Source organism: Rhinatrema bivittatum, chromosome 7 (genome assembly GCF_901001135.1).
Source record: "Rhinatrema bivittatum chromosome 7, aRhiBiv1.1, whole genome shotgun sequence".
In the NCBI taxonomy this organism is placed as follows: Eukaryota; Metazoa; Chordata; class Amphibia; order Gymnophiona; family Rhinatrematidae; genus Rhinatrema; species Rhinatrema bivittatum.
Window position 1 is genome coordinate 274,171,101 of NC_042621.1, and position 15,634 is coordinate 274,186,734.

At 40.2% G+C, this 15,634-nt stretch overlaps 1 protein-coding gene and 1 long non-coding RNA gene across 6 annotated transcripts in view; one reads left to right on the forward strand and one right to left on the reverse strand.

Annotated features, from left to right (window-relative positions):
• Positions 1-8,176, reverse strand: part of LOC115095923 — a 34,279-nt gene extending 26,103 nt beyond the window's left edge. The window contains exons 1-2 of one of the 4 annotated variants that reach the window (XR_003857913.1): positions 7,920-8,176; positions 6,628-6,690 (exon numbers count right to left, since the gene is read on the reverse strand). This is a non-coding gene — a long non-coding RNA (uncharacterized LOC115095923). The remainder of the gene's footprint in view (positions 1-6,627; positions 6,691-7,919) is intronic. The other 3 variants (XR_003857915.1, XR_003857912.1, XR_003857914.1) reach the window with 3 other exon arrangements.
• Positions 1-15,634, forward strand: part of SUFU (SUFU negative regulator of hedgehog signaling) — a 268,510-nt gene that overhangs the window by 175,113 nt on the left and 77,763 nt on the right. The window lies entirely within an intron of this gene.

Genomic DNA, 15,634 nt, shown 5'->3' on the forward strand with positions numbered 1-15,634 from the left:
CCCAAGTGGTCCAACTAGTCGGCTCAGCAAGCTTTTCGTGTTTTTTATTATTTTTATTTTTAAGGGTAGTAACTGCTGATCTGTGCAACTTACCCCAGTTAACACAGGTTACACCTTGTCTTCATTTCCATCCTTTAGCCACTAGGGATCCTCTGTGTTTATCCCATGCCCTTTTGAATCCCATTACTGTTCTTGCCTTCACTATTTCTTCTAGGAGGGCATTCCAGGCATCCACCTCCCTTTCTGTGAAGAAATATTTCCTGATGTTCCTCAGCCTACCTCCTTGGAGTTTCATATCATGAGCCTTTGTTCTACAGCTTTCTTTCCATGTGCATAATCCAGTACCTGCCAGGTATTTTAAAATCTGTATTGTACGCAATATTAGAGGTTCAGGAACCTGTATACTACAGTGCACCTAGTTTCCCCATCCCCCACACCTATCGGGGCCAGCAGTGCTACAGACAGTTCTCTCTACTGCCTCCTATACCTCCACAATCTGAATAGATCAGAAATGACCAAGTGTTTTATCCACAGAATTAGACATTTATCAGATAGAGAGATAGTGGAGGCCCTGCAAGGGGCTCTGTTCAACAAATGATAATGGAACCCATGGGGGAGGGAGTTATACTCGACCTAGTGCTCACTAACAGGGATAAGTCTCAAATGTCCGGGTGGGTGCCCACCTCAGCACCAGTAATCATCAAATGGTATGGTTTGATATTGCAAATAGGATACAGAGAAAAGTCACACGAAGAACTGAGTTTTGAATTTCAAAAATACAGATTTGTTGAAATGGGAATGTACCTGGAGGTAGAGCTTGAAGACTGGGAGAAAAAGAGAGAGGTAGAAAAGTGGGCCAAATTAAAAAGGAGCAATTACAAAGGCAACAAATCTGTATGTTAGAAAAGTAAGAAATAAGAAACCAATCTAGTTCTCAAAGGAGGTGGCTTATAAAATAAAAGCAAAAAGAACAGCGTTCAAAAAATATAAAGGATCCCAAAAAGAGGAACACAGGGAAGAATATCTGGTGAAACTGAGGGAGATGAAGAAGGAAAGCAAAAAGTCAGGTGGAAGAAAGGATTGCCAAAGAGGTAAAGCGAGGTGACAAAACATTTTTCAGATACGTCAGAGAAAGGTCCAAAGTGGTATAGTGAAATTGAAAGGTGACAAAGATCAATGGGTTGAGAGAGATGAAGAAATGGCAGAAATATTAAACAAATATTTCAGTTTAGTGTTCTCTTAAAAAATAAAGACCCTAGAGAAGGACCATCGCTAGTTAACAAGACTGTGGAAAGGGGTGGAGTAGACAAAACTCTGTTTACAGAAGAGAATGTATGGGATGAGCTAGGAAAACTGAGACAAGGCCATGGGACCAAATGAGGTACATCCCAGGATACTGTGGAAGCTCAACGATGTGCTGGTGGGTCCGCTGAAGGACCTGTTCAATAGATCCCTGGAAACAGGAGTGGTGCCGCAGGATTGGAGAAGAGCGGTGGTGGTCCCGCTTCACAAGAGTGGGAGCAGAGAGGAGGCTGGAAACTACAGGCCAGTTAGCCTCACCTCGATGGTGGGAAAATTAATGGAGACTGCTGAAGGAAAGCATAGTGAACTATCTACAATCCGGTGGGTGGGTTGCTTGACTTGAGGCAGCATGGATTCACTAGGGGAAGATCCTTACAGACAAATCTGATTGATTTTTTTGATTGGGTGACTAGAGAATTGGATCAGAGAAGAGCACTCGATGTGATTTACTTGGATTTTAGTAAAGCTTTTGATATGGTCCCACATAGGAGAGTCATGAACAAAATGAGCAGCTTGAAAGTGGGTGCCAAGGTAGTAGTGTGGATTGCAAACTAGTTGACTGATAGAAGACAGCATGTAATGGTAAATGGAACCTACTCTGAAGAAAGAACGGTGTTAAGTGAAGTACCATAGGGATTGGTTTTGGGACCGATTCTGTTCAATATCTTTGAGCGACCTGGCGGAATAAAGTTTGTCTATTTACGGATGATACTAAAATCTGCAACGGAGTGGACATGTCTGAAGGAGTAGAGAGAATAAAAAGTGATTTAAGAAAACTTAGTCGTCAAAGATTTGGCAGCAGGGATTCAATACCAAGAATTGCAGAGTCATGCATCTGGGGTGCGGCAATCCAAAAGAGCTTTATGTGATGGGCGGTGAAAGACTAATGTGCATGGACTGGGAGAGGGACCTTGGTGAGATAGTGTCTGATGATCTGAAGATGGCGAAGCAATGTGACAAGGCAATAGCTAAAGCCAGAAGAATGCTGGGCTGCATAGAAAGAGGAATAACCAGTAAGATAAAAGAGGTGATAGGTCCTTGGTGAGGTCTCATCTGGAGTACTGTGTTCATTACTGGTGCCCGTATCTCAGAAAGGATAAAGTCTGGATAGAGACGGTCAAAAAAGAGCAACCAAAATGGTGAGGGGTCAGCATTGGAAGACTTATTAGGAGAGGCTAAAGGACCTGAATATGTGTACACTGGAAGAAGGAGGTGCAGGGGAGATATGAGACAGGCCTTCCGATATCTGAAAGGTTTTAATGATACACAATCATCAAACCTTTTCCGTTGGAAAGAAATCAATAGAACTCTAAGGGTCATGATATGAAACTCCAGGGAGGACGAGTCAGAACCAATATCAGAAAATATTTCTTCAAGGAGAGGGTGGTGAATGCCTGGAATGCCCTTCTGGAACAGTCATGGAATTCAAAGGGGAATGGAATAAACCCTGTGGATCCCTTAAGGCTAGAGGTTGGAAATAAAGAAAAGTGCATGGGGGTAACTTGCTGGTGTGGCAGTTGCTCCCTTAACAATTAAGCTTTGATACTGTTAATGCAACTCCATCAATACTCTCTTCTTCAACGGCAGTAAGTAAAGGGGAATTGGATTAAGTCAGCAACCAACAAGGGCCCTGACTTTTACGGTTTGGGGAACAAATAAACATGGGGGGTAACTAGCTGATGCGATGCTTACTACCCTTAATCACTAAACCTAATCCTTTTGATGCAACTCCAACATTGCTCTCTGATTTCAAGACAACTGTTAAGGGAAATTGGATTCAAAAGCATCTGAGGGCCCTGACTTTTACAGTCTGGTAAACTGATAAGCATGGGGGTAACCTGCATAGTGCAGCAAATACTGACATAACCTTGCTGGGCTGACTGGGTGGATCATTTGGTCTTTTTCTGCTGTCGTTTCTATGTTTTTGTGTTTCTGTGTCAGACTTTGCAGAATTAACATTCAGAAAAAAATAAACAGTACATGTCTAAAGCCCTTGCGACCTAGAATCTGTTTATATTAAATAAAGATCTGCATCATTAGTGGATTGAAATGTCCATAAACCTTAGTCTGCATAGAGTATTAATAAAGGGAACCAGCTGGCTAGCCCCACCCAGCTTTGGGAGATTCCCTTCTCTTTACCTCTGGGGGCTGTCTCTGGCTGGAGATCTCAGGGAACTGTCTTAATGGAAAGAGCTTGCTTCCTTGGTCCTGGTACTGGCTGGGCTGAGAAGATGTTTCTTAACTCTGGGGCCATCTCTCTGGCTTCATGGCCACTGGCCAGATATCAGGCAGAGTTTTCCCCTCTCCAGTCTCCCTGGATACTCCCGGTCTTCTACCTCCTCGACACAGGGAGGGGCAGGGTTGATGCCTCTGTGTCGTCAAGTGTTCCACCTTGTCACATTGTTTCACTGCCCTCATATTGTTAGACACTATCACGCTGAGGTCTCTTTCCCTGTACATGCACATACAGCTCTTTTGTATTTGTGCAACCCAAATGCATGACTCTTCACTTCTTGGCACTGAATCCCAGCTGCCAAACCTTCAATCACTACTCAAGCTTTCTTTGATCACTTCTCATTCTGCCTGCTCTTTCAGGTGTGTTCAGTCTGTTGCAGGTCTTAGTATCATCCGCAAATGGACAGAAAAAGAACCTCAGAATCCTTGAAATCTTCGGCTTAGTGTTTGGTGATGGCCAAAAGGCAAATAGAATGTTGGCAATTATTTAGAAAGGAATAGAGTGCAAAACTGAGAATATCATAATGCCTTTGTATGGATCCATGATGCGACTTCACCTTGTGTTGTGTGCAGTTCTGGTTGCCCAGCTCAAAAAAAAACAGACATAGCAAAGGTACAGAAGAGGGCAATAAAAATGATAAAGGGGATGGAAAAGCTTCCTTATGGTGAAAGGCTAAACAGATTAGGGCTCTTTAGCTTGGAAAAGACATGACTGAAAGGGGATATGATGAGAGATATATAAAATCATGAGTGGGGTAGAATGGGTAAATAGGAAATACTTATTTACCTTTTCAAATAATATTAGACTAGGGGACACTCATAAAACTAGCACCCAACAGATTTAAATTAAATGATAGGAAGCATTTTTTTTTCACTCGGCACACAATAAAGCTATGGAATCTGTTGTCAGAGAATGTGGTCAAAGCAACTAACAGTGGGGTTCAAAAGAGGGTTGGCAAGTTCATGAAGGAAAGTCTATAGACATTTATTAGTTGGGTAGATTTTGGAAAGCCAGCGCTTATCTCTGGGAGTGAAATGCAAGAAATAAATCAACTATTGGAGATCTGCCGGGTACTTGTTACCTGGACTGGCCACTGTTGGAGACAGGAAGCTGGGCTCGATTCACTTTGATCTGACCAGTTTGGCACTTCTTATGTTCTTATGTCTCAAAGAAGTTCTTATGTCTCAAAGAAGTCACATTCTTCTTTCAGTTGCTGAAGAGTGCATTATTGAGTTATTAATTAGAAAAGCTTGTTTACAACACTTTTATGTTCCCATTACCTCATAACAACCTTTTGTAGCCTAGATTTGAAATCTGCATTACCTTTTAATCGTCAAGTAAGCTGAGGAGAAGTTCCTTACATTTTACATGCCAGTTGCCATTTGAAGTGCCAAAGGGTGGTATATAAAATGAATAAATAATGAGGCAAAATGCAACCAGTAGTGGCAAGAATTTTCCATGGCACCATGAGAGGAGTAAAAGCAGCAGCAAGAGTAGCCAGAAAACCCCACGGCTCCAAAAGAAGAGAAAAGGGCACCAATAACACTAGTATGAACTCCCAAGGCAGCATGAGGGAGCAAAGGGCATCAAGTGTTGCATGAATAGCTCGAGGCACCAATAGTGTCAGGGAAAACCCCAAAGCAGCATTAAGGCCCTACAAGGCCATGAGATGTGCAAAGTAGACACCCACAGTGGCAACACCCCAGTTCTGCAAGTGAGGGACAAAGGACAAACAAATTGATACAAAGCCCTGAATAGAGAGAAACCAGAGGAAGCCTTTAAGATGGCCTTAAGTTGTTTCCATATGGTGGTATCAGGGGAAGGGGCTAGCCATATTGGCTTGGAATTGCTCTTCCCTCTGTCAGGCTAAGATTCTACTCACTAAAGGCAATGAATTCTCTTCAGCTTCTGGCTGTTCTATTTATTTATTTATTTTATTTAACATTTTTCTATACCGTCGTTCAGTGGGTAGCGTCACAACGGTTTACATTAAGGCATATAAAAAAATGATGCTATAGTATATTAGGTTACACAGGTGCCCTTCTGTAATTCAGGAAATCCAGTACATAATTCTTTTGAATCAGTTTTTGCAAATACTGCCTCCATTACCTGAAAAGCAGTAATAATGAAGGAGCGCAGTCCTGGTTTTGGATGCTACACATTTACTGTAGAATAATCTGTCAAAGTCTAAATGTAGACAAGACCAATAGTAAGAAATGTAAGGGAAGGAAATTTGAAAAAGAAATTCAAAAGGGCACAAAACTATTAAAGATAACTGGATGCTCTCTATGTAAATTATCATATTACCAGGACAAGACTAAGAGTTGGCAAGTACTTAGGGGAAGTGAATTTGGAAAGAATTTCGAAGACAGCCAGAATAGAGGAGGAACTACCCGAAGGTAGCAAGAGTGGCTTAGAACAGCAGAAGCAGTGGTGCTGGTGATTAACACTGATGATATTGAGCTCTTTTTTCAAATTAAGAAATATATAACATCTGCACTTAGAGAAATGGAAATCTATTTAGATGCCATACAAAAAATGGCTTTTCTACAACGGGCTAGCGCTAAATGCAGGGAAATCTGAGCTTATAGTTCTAAAAGTTGATCCTTAAGAGATCACCACCACCAAACTTTAGATTTGGTGGTGTTAGAGATGGGAATATTGATGTAGCAAGGGATCTGGGAGTATTGCTGGATTCCACTCTGTGAAACCGCACATTAGAAAAGTGGTCAAGGTAGGTTATTACAGCATTTATTTATTTATTTAACAACTTTTTTTATGCCGACATTCGTGGGTACATCATATCGGTTTACATGGAACTAAGAGAAATACAGAGAACAGGGACGGGGAGCCACAACAAGGGGGGGAAACTAAACAAGGAAAAAGGCAATAGGAGCAATAAACTTAGGTAGTGGCAATAACAGGGAGTATAACGTTATGTAAGCATATAGCATAGAATAAACATAGCAAACATTAATTAAATACTTTGCGTAGGCTGAAACCCTATCTGGAGCCTGATGATTTTAATTTGATTTTGCAAACAGTTTTTTCAAGCACTGACTATTGTAATTCTGTATTAATAAGATTACCTAATAATACATTAGACCCTTACAGGTCCTCCAAAATTCAGCAGCAAGAATACTGACTGGCACCTGAAAATAAAATCATATCATACTAGTGTTATGCACACGCCATTGGTTAGAAAGCCACTTCAAGGTACAATATAAAATTCTGATAATGGTACAAAAAAGTATTCATAATCCAGAAACAATATGGCTGGGCCTGAGTCTTCCTTTTTTATACACCCCAATGAAACCTCCTTTCAGCCAATCAGGACTTACTGACAATACTAACAATTCAAGTCCATTTAGGAGAAGTCCATAATAGAGCGATCTCAGTAATTGGGCCACAATTGTGGAACACTTTGCTGGAAGATCTTCAGACCCCAGAAATTGCAAAGGCATTTAAAAAAAAATGTTAAAATCTTGGTTGTTCCAGCAAGTGTTCGATGAACTAAAGCCCCCATAACAACAACATGCAGAAGGCAACGGTTGCACATATTGAAGATGGGAAACCTGTTTTTAATAGGAAAACTGAAAGGTGTTTTGGAAAGTCTGTGAAATTTAAATATCATTGTTGATGTGACAGCACTCTGAAAAGAATAACTGATATTATGTTTTTGTGAAGTTTTAACTCTGTGTATAATAAGTATAAACTGCCTTGATTGTTTGATAAGGTGGTATAGAAATGAAATCTCTTCTGGGAGAAATTTAGGTTTTGCATGTAAGGCATATATCAAGGAATATGGTTTGATTGTAAGCAATATGAGTATTCTGTAACTTGACTGCTAAAGTGCACCTTCTTCCCTCTTCCCCCTCCCCCACACGTATCAGGATGGGCAGTGCTATAGACAATTACCTCTATCACCTCCTATACCAGTGATGGCGAAATCCAGTCCTCGAGTACCACAAATAGGCCAGGTTTTCAGGATATCCACAATGAATATGCATGAGATAGATTTGCATTCAATGGAGGGAGTGCATGAAAATATTTCTCATGCGTATTTATTGTAGATATCCTGAAAACCTGGCTTGTTTGTGGCACTCGAGGACTGGTGTTCACCAGCGCTGCCCTAAAACCTGTGTAATCTGAATAACTCAGAAAAGAGGATTTTCCACAGAATCAGACTTTTATTTGTCAGACTTTTTAGGTTTAGCAGAATAAAATAGACAATACAAATCTCTACAGTCCTTGCTGCTCAGCATTGGTTTATACTGAGTAAAGCTCTGCATCATTAGTAAACTTAACATACAGAGACCCAACTTGCTTAGCGTATTTTAATAAACATAACTAGCTAACTAACCCCATAACTTTATATTACCTTCCATTTCACCCTGAAATAGTCTCTGCCAAAAGGAGCAGGCATTCTTGGCCCTAGTTGCTTGATAGGCTAAGGCTGGTCTGAGAAGATAAAGGTTTGAGATGAACAGCCAGGTCACCCCAGGGCTTCTTACATACACAGGACTCTGGAGCTCATCTGCTTCATCGCAAGGAGGAGTGGGGTCACAGGCTCAGTCATCGTCTTTAGGTTTTAATGGTTCTCTTTTGCTGCCCTCCTGAGCCCTCTTCCCGGCTGCTTTTAACAGACAAAGTATGAATATGTAAGAAGCTCATGCATAGTCAAATAGCGAGATGGCCGGGTCGTTTTTCCATTTCAGACTGCTGGCCCCTCTTTCCCATTGGGGAGGGGCCACTGCTCCTGCTGTTTGGTGATTTGAGACCAGAATCTGATCTCAGTCATGCAATCTCTTGACCTACAAGCTGTCTTGTGGCGTCAGCACTTTTCAGTGAGTTGACCTGTCTGATAAATTGCCCTTTGGATAAGCTATTTTTAGTCTCCAGGCAGATTTGGCTTATTTTCATTTCTGTGGCCAGACCCTGTCCTGGGCAGTATTAGCTCAAGCTTATGGAAAGAAGCTGTAGCCTTAGTTAAGTAGGCAGATCAGATAATGTAGGCACATATTGTCATTCTGATCAAAAGTACCTCATCTTGGTTTTTCTGTTGAAACATACATGTCAGCGTCCATCTTACGAAGTCGGCGTCCCTCTTGTGGGGGTCAGCATTCATATTTTGTTATGTATTGTGGTAAAAACTTCTGATATCTCCTACATGATCTGCTTTTTTTCACACTCCCAGGACACTAGGTATTCCGAAACACATGTAAGCAAGCAAGCCATTTGTGTTTTCTGAAATCAGGGGCAGTTAATCTCCCTTGCCCCAAGGAAGAAAAAAGGTTTTCATCGCTAATCTTGCCTTTCTTCCATTCCAAAAAAGGCAGAGATTACTTTATTAAGTTTTCTGTGATCCGAGCGGCCTCGGAGGGAACTTTCCTTCGCCCTCCCCCCACCTTCCCCTCCCTTCCCCTACCTAACCCACCCCCCCGGCCCTATCTAAACCCCCCCTTACCTTTATCGCACGATTTACACCTGCGAAAAGCAGACTTAAATCTGCGCGTGTCGGCCGGCTGCCCCGTCCGTGTTCCGGTCCCGGGGGCTGGTCCGGAGGCCGCGGCAGCGCCCCCGGGCCGAAACCACGCCCGTGTTGCCGCCCCCAAAACGCCGTGTCACGCCCCCGAAATGCTGTGTCATTCAGCCACGCCCCCGAAACGCCCCTTTTAAAAAAAACCCCGGGACTTAGCGCGTCCCGGGGCTCTGCGTGCGCCGGCGGCCTATGCAAAATAGGCGCGCCGGCGTGCGTAAATCCACCCGGATTTACGCGCGCAGGGCATTTAAAATCCGCCCCTTTATGTTTTTGGGAGTGTAACACTGTGTGACAAATTCACAAACATGGCAAATTACATATATTTTATATAATGGTTCTTAACCCTGTCGCCTGGACATGCCTAGCCAGTTGGATTTTCAGGATATTTACAATGAACATTCATGAGTGAGATTTGCAAGCACTGCCTCCATTCTGTGCAAACTCTTATGCATATTCAGTGTGGATATCCTGAAAACCCTTCTGTCTGGGGGTGACTAGCGGAACTGAGCTGAGAAGCACTGATGCGCACATACACACACGGGGGAATCCCTAAATAAGTTTGATTTTCACATAGCATCAAAACAGTTTAAATTCACCTTATTTGTTCACTTCGCTTTTTATGTGTATATATATTCTTGGTTTAACTTTTTATTGGGCTCTTCTTTCCTCTTGTCCTACTTCTAACTTCTCCTACCAGACTTTCCTTTCCTCTATTCTCTTCCCATATGCATTTCTCCCCTACACCTGTCTGACACTGATCTTTTTCATCGCATTTTTCTCTTCTGCCCCTGTTTCTCCCTTGCATCGCCACCTCTTCATTTCTTTCTAACCATCTCTTATCCCTTTATCTTCCTCTTTCTTCCCTTCATCCTCAACTGACATGCCTCTGTCAAACTTAACTACCTCAGACCCCCCCCTCATCCTTGCCTCCTCCTACATCTCTGTTTCCCCTCCTCCCACCCCCCAATCTTCCTTCTCCCTCCCCCCTCACCCCCTCCATCGTCCCTCGACCTATTACTCACCGCTTACATCCTGTCATCTTGTTGATAGTTAAAAAACTTCCTTCCTCTACTCTCCTTAAGAGTTAATTATGTAATCACCTGTCTCAAGTTGACTTAGTTTTCTTACTGTTTGCCTGACATTAAATTATTGTAAAGCTTGTTGCTATGTTACGTTACAATGTGAACCGGGATGATGTTTTTAACTGCCCCGGTATATAAAAAAATCTTTAAATAAAAAAAAAATTAAATTAAATAAATAAACACTCTACATTCCGGTCATCTCGTTCTTGCCGGGTCACTCCTTTTGTCTCTCTCCCCATCTGGGGTTAGTAGAAGGAGCAGCATATATCTGTCATATCCCCTTGCCACAGAAAAGGAAGGTATGATCTCTGCCACCTGAAGCCCCGGTGTTTAGATCCCAGTTTATCTAGGTTACCTAAAATTGCAATTGGAAGGGGAATAAGCAACCCTGGGTTTCCCAGAAGAACTAGGAAACCTGGGCTGTCATTGAGTTAATTTTCTGATGGTAACCATGTCTAACGGGCCATAGTTTCTTTAATAATTGCTGAAATAATGTTTTTATTTGGTTTTCAAGCTCACAATGTGCCTTAAATATATTAAGTATGTATGTGTGTGTCTCTTACTATGTAGAGCTGGATTTAAGATTTTGGTGCTTATATACAGACAACCATGGTTAGGCACGTTTGAAGCTGTGCCAGCACATGACCCTAATGCAAGCCTGCATATTTGGAGCCTTCAAAATTTGGCACCCTAGGCAGTTACCTGTGGTGTCTATGCCTAATTCCAGGCCTGTTACCATGTATATAGATGTGTGTGTGTTAAAAGAATACTATGCAAAACAAATCCATGGGGTTTTATTCAATTCAAAACTATTATTTGAAACAGTGAAAAATCTAATAAAAGATCCATTGTGGAATAAGCCAAAGAAAACTAACCACGCTTTAAAAAAAAAAAAAATTGCAAAGGATACGCAGCTGCCTTATAAGAGAAAACAAACTGAAAAAACAACTCAACCTTAACTGCAAACATAAACCAACTGATGATACAATAAATTCTACAGAAGAAACAAGCAATAAAAATGTGGACTTCTTTTGAAATAATATAAAAAATGGAGATAAATAGAATAATCAATAAATTAAAACCCTCCATGCATCCAAATGACCCGATTCTTGCCAATTCCCTAAAACAAACTAACCAAATAATTACACCACCAATCATAAACCTAATCAACCTGTCACTAACAGAAGGCCAGGTACCAAAAAGACAAAAACAAGCAATCATAAAATCAACATTAAAAAAAAATAGAAGGGAGAGTTGATGACTGGGATAATTATAGACCAATATCAAATCTATTGTTCCTGGTAAAAATTATACTTGAAAAAACAGTTCTCAACTAACTAGAGAACCATTTAGACAATCATGAAATCCTTTATGTAAATCAGTTTGGTTTTAGAAAAAAATATTCAACAGAGACCCTGCTACTATCACTAACAGATCTGATACTGCGAGGATTCGACTCTGGCAAATCTCACAGTAGCAGTCGACACAGTAGATCATAAACTACTATGCCGACAGTTAAAAAAAAAAAAAATCGGAATCTGGAACAGTATTAAAATGGTTCAAATCCTTTCTAGATGAGAGACCATACCAAGTAAAATTCAATGATCAGATATCGGACTCCTTTAAATGTAACACAAGAATCCCTCAAGGATCAGCTCTATCTGCTACACTATTCAACATCTAAATGCTACCAGTATCTAAAGTACTCTACTCATTTTGTTCATTTTTATTTATTTGATAGGCTTTTATATACCCTTGTTTAGACTAGCCATCACAACGGTTTACACACAATTCAAAACATACATACATTCCAGTAAAATATATAAAACAAAATAAGTGGTAAGCAAATCATGGTCATAAGAACGGTTAGTAAATCAGTAAAATGTGCAAGTTAGATAAAATATCCTCCAAGGGATTGTGGTAAGTGACATTAAGAGAGAGTCAGATTTTAGCCTATGCCTGCTTTGTACGCCTGCTCAAATAACCAGGTTTTGAGAGCCTTTTTAAACCACTTAAATTCAGTTTGTAATCTTAGATCCACTGGTAAAGTGTTCCATAATTTAGGTCCCGCAAGTGATATGGCTCTCTCTCTGACCATGGTAAGCCTAGCCGAACAAACTAAAGGGATTGAAAGTAACCCTTTATTGGTGGATCTTAGGTTTCGCTGCGGTGTGTGTAGTCGAATGACAGCATTCATCCAATATACTTGCTCACCATAGATGGCTTTGTGCAGGATGCAGAGTGCTTTATATTGGATTTGGTACTCAGTGGGTAGCCAGTGCAAAGATTTCAAGATAGGTGTGATGTGGTCTTTTGTTTCTACAACCTGAGAGTATCCTTGCAGCTGGATTTTGCAGAATCTGGAGAGGGCGAAGGGTGGATTGTGGAAGGCCAAGAAATAGTGATTTGCAATAGTCGGTGCTGGTAAATATTAAGAACTGTAAAACTGTTCTGAAGTCATTTGAATTTAATAATGGCTTTAGACAACTGAGCATTAAAAGCTTACCATATTCCTCTTTAATTTTAGTAGATGTGTTTTTTTAAATTGAGCTCAGTGTCAATCCAGACTCCAAGATTCCGTACTTTGTCTCCTAAATTAATCGATAGATTGTCATGTGGCATGTCAGCTTTTGGTCTGATATGGAAATTTTCCTTTCAAGAAGGATGATTTCAGTTTTATCAATGTTTAAGCTAAGTTTCATTTGCGTTAATAATTGTTTGATAATGTTCAAGTACATAGCTGTAATTTTATATGTTTTGTCCAATGAATCATTGACTGGGATGATAATCTGAATATCATCTGCATAAATGTAGTAGTTTAGGCCTAATCCAGAAAGAAAGTGACAGAGAGGCAGCATATATATATATATTGAAGAGAGTAGCTGAGAGAGAAGAGCCTTGAGGTACTCCTATTTCAAGAATTATTGTGTCGGAAATGGAGTTGTTCATGTTGACCTGATATGATCTAGTGCTCAGATAAGAGGTGAACCATTGCAATGTTTTGCCATGGAGACTTTGGTCTAAACTTCTTCCTCTACGTGGATGATCTATAATTGTATTTTCCACTAACAAACTCAACAGAAAACACAGCATCATTAATCGCAAAATATGACAATGATAAATGAAAAACTATCCTAACTTAACCTAATACTAAATAGCAAAAAAACAGAAATCATATGGCTAAACCGAAACCTCCCAAAAATGCTACCACCCGCTATAGACCTAGGAAATTGCCAAATTAATCCATCAGTTCAAGTGAGAGACCTAGGAGTACAACTGAATGAAAACATATCAGTAAAAGGGCATATCAGTAAATTGATAAAATCTGGCTATAGCAAGCTGAAACTTTTACTAACTACTACAGACTTCAGAACTGTTCTACAAACACTAATATTTTCAAACCTTGACTATTGCAACTCCTTGCTCTTTAGTCTTCCTGCTTGTCACATAAAACCACTACAACTTCTACAAAATGCAGCTGCAAGACTATTATCTGGAGCCAGGAAATACAACCACATTACTCCTACATTGAAAGCACTACACTGGCTACCAATTCAATCTAGAATCCAATATAAAACATTAACGATCATATTCAATGTCATTAACCTAAATAATAATGATCTGCTTGGAATACCACTTAAACACAAACCCCAATGAACATTGAAGAAATGGGACTACAAAATAAAATACTTGACTGGTTTAGATCCTACCTAAACAATAGTTACTTCCAAGTAACTATTCTAATCCTAAAAGATCTACACTGGTTGCCAATTCACTTCAGAATCCTCTACAAATCTCTTTCCATTATATACAAAACCATCCATCAACATACCCCACTCGACCTACAAGTCCCTTTCCAAATATATAACTCCTCAAGACCAACAAGAGACGTACTCAGAGGATCTCTCCAGGTACCCCCTGCCAAAACCACCAGACATATTACCTTAAGAGATCGGGCCTTCTCTACAGCCGGCCCTCCTTTATGGAACTCCATCCCCCCTGATCTCAGACAAGAACCCAGCCTCCCAACATTCAGGAAAAGACTTAAGACCAGGCTGTTTAAACAAGCATTCCCGGACACCAATTAATCTCTCACACCTTCAAACATACGTTACCCAGCCAGGTCAACCTCTTCTCCATGTAAATATCTATAGCTAATGTTATAGCTAATGTAAATATCTATAGCTAATGTTATCCTCTCCTTTATTTCTCTTCTCCCAGTTCTATCATCCTTGTTATTTGTAACTGCCTCCTTCTACACTTCCAGGTTACTTAGTTGTTCATTGTACACACCTGTTTATATGTAAACCAGCATGATGTGATTGTATCATGAATGCCGGTATATAAAAATCTTAAATAAATAAAATAAATAAGTACAGAACACATTATCAGACAAGATAGAACTAAAAACAGGAGTACCCCAGGGATCTTCACTTCGGCGACACTATTTATTTAATATCTACCTGTTACCACTATGTCACCTTCTGGCCGGACTAGGTATCACACATTACATATATGCCGAAGACATTCAACTAATTTTACCCGTAGATGAAACAATCGAAAAAACATTAAACCTAGTAATGATGTATCTAGATATAATTAAACTGCTAAACCAAATGGAACTAGTAATCAACATAGAAATAACTGAATTTATACATCTAGAATGAAAAAACCTTGAGTTAACTCAAACCCCAATCAAACTTAAAAATAATAAAACAGTAGACCTGGCCAAGAAAGCTCAAAACCTAGGTGTAATAATCGACACGGAACTCAGCCTTTAAACAACACATAACACTGAAGGTTAAAGAAGGTTACACCAAACTTATGGTCCTCAGAAGGCTGAAACCCTTACTAACCCTAACACGAACAATATTACAGGCACTTAAATTCGCCAGCACAGATTACTGCAACACACTGTTTCTTGGGTTACCGTATTCAATTATAAGACCACTCCAAATCCTACAAAACTCTGCTGCCAGAGTACTTACCGGTAAAACTAAAAGAGATCACATCACTCAAACACTTGTCTAACTTCACTGGCTACCAATAGAACAAACGGTTCAATATAAAACACTCTGCACAATTCACAAACTAATTAATGAAGAAAAAGCAGAGTGGTTAAACACAGCACTACGCTTACATGTCCCCCAGAGAAATCTCAGATCAGCCAATAAAGCCCTTCTAACCATCCCTTCAGCCAGACTGACCCAAGTTAGGGAGCGAGTTCTATCCCTAGCTGGACCAATTTTGTGGAACACAATGCCATTGGAAACTAGAGCACAGAGAGATTTAAAACTCTTCAAAAAAAAGTTTAAAAACCTGGCTTTTCAAAAAAGCTTTTTATAGTGAAAACGGAGAATAAGAAATATCAGTCAACGGAACATCAACACACAGCATAGAGAATCACACAAATGCGTAATTGCATATTTTATTATTTTCTCTCATACGTTAATTCTAATGATAGACAGTTTA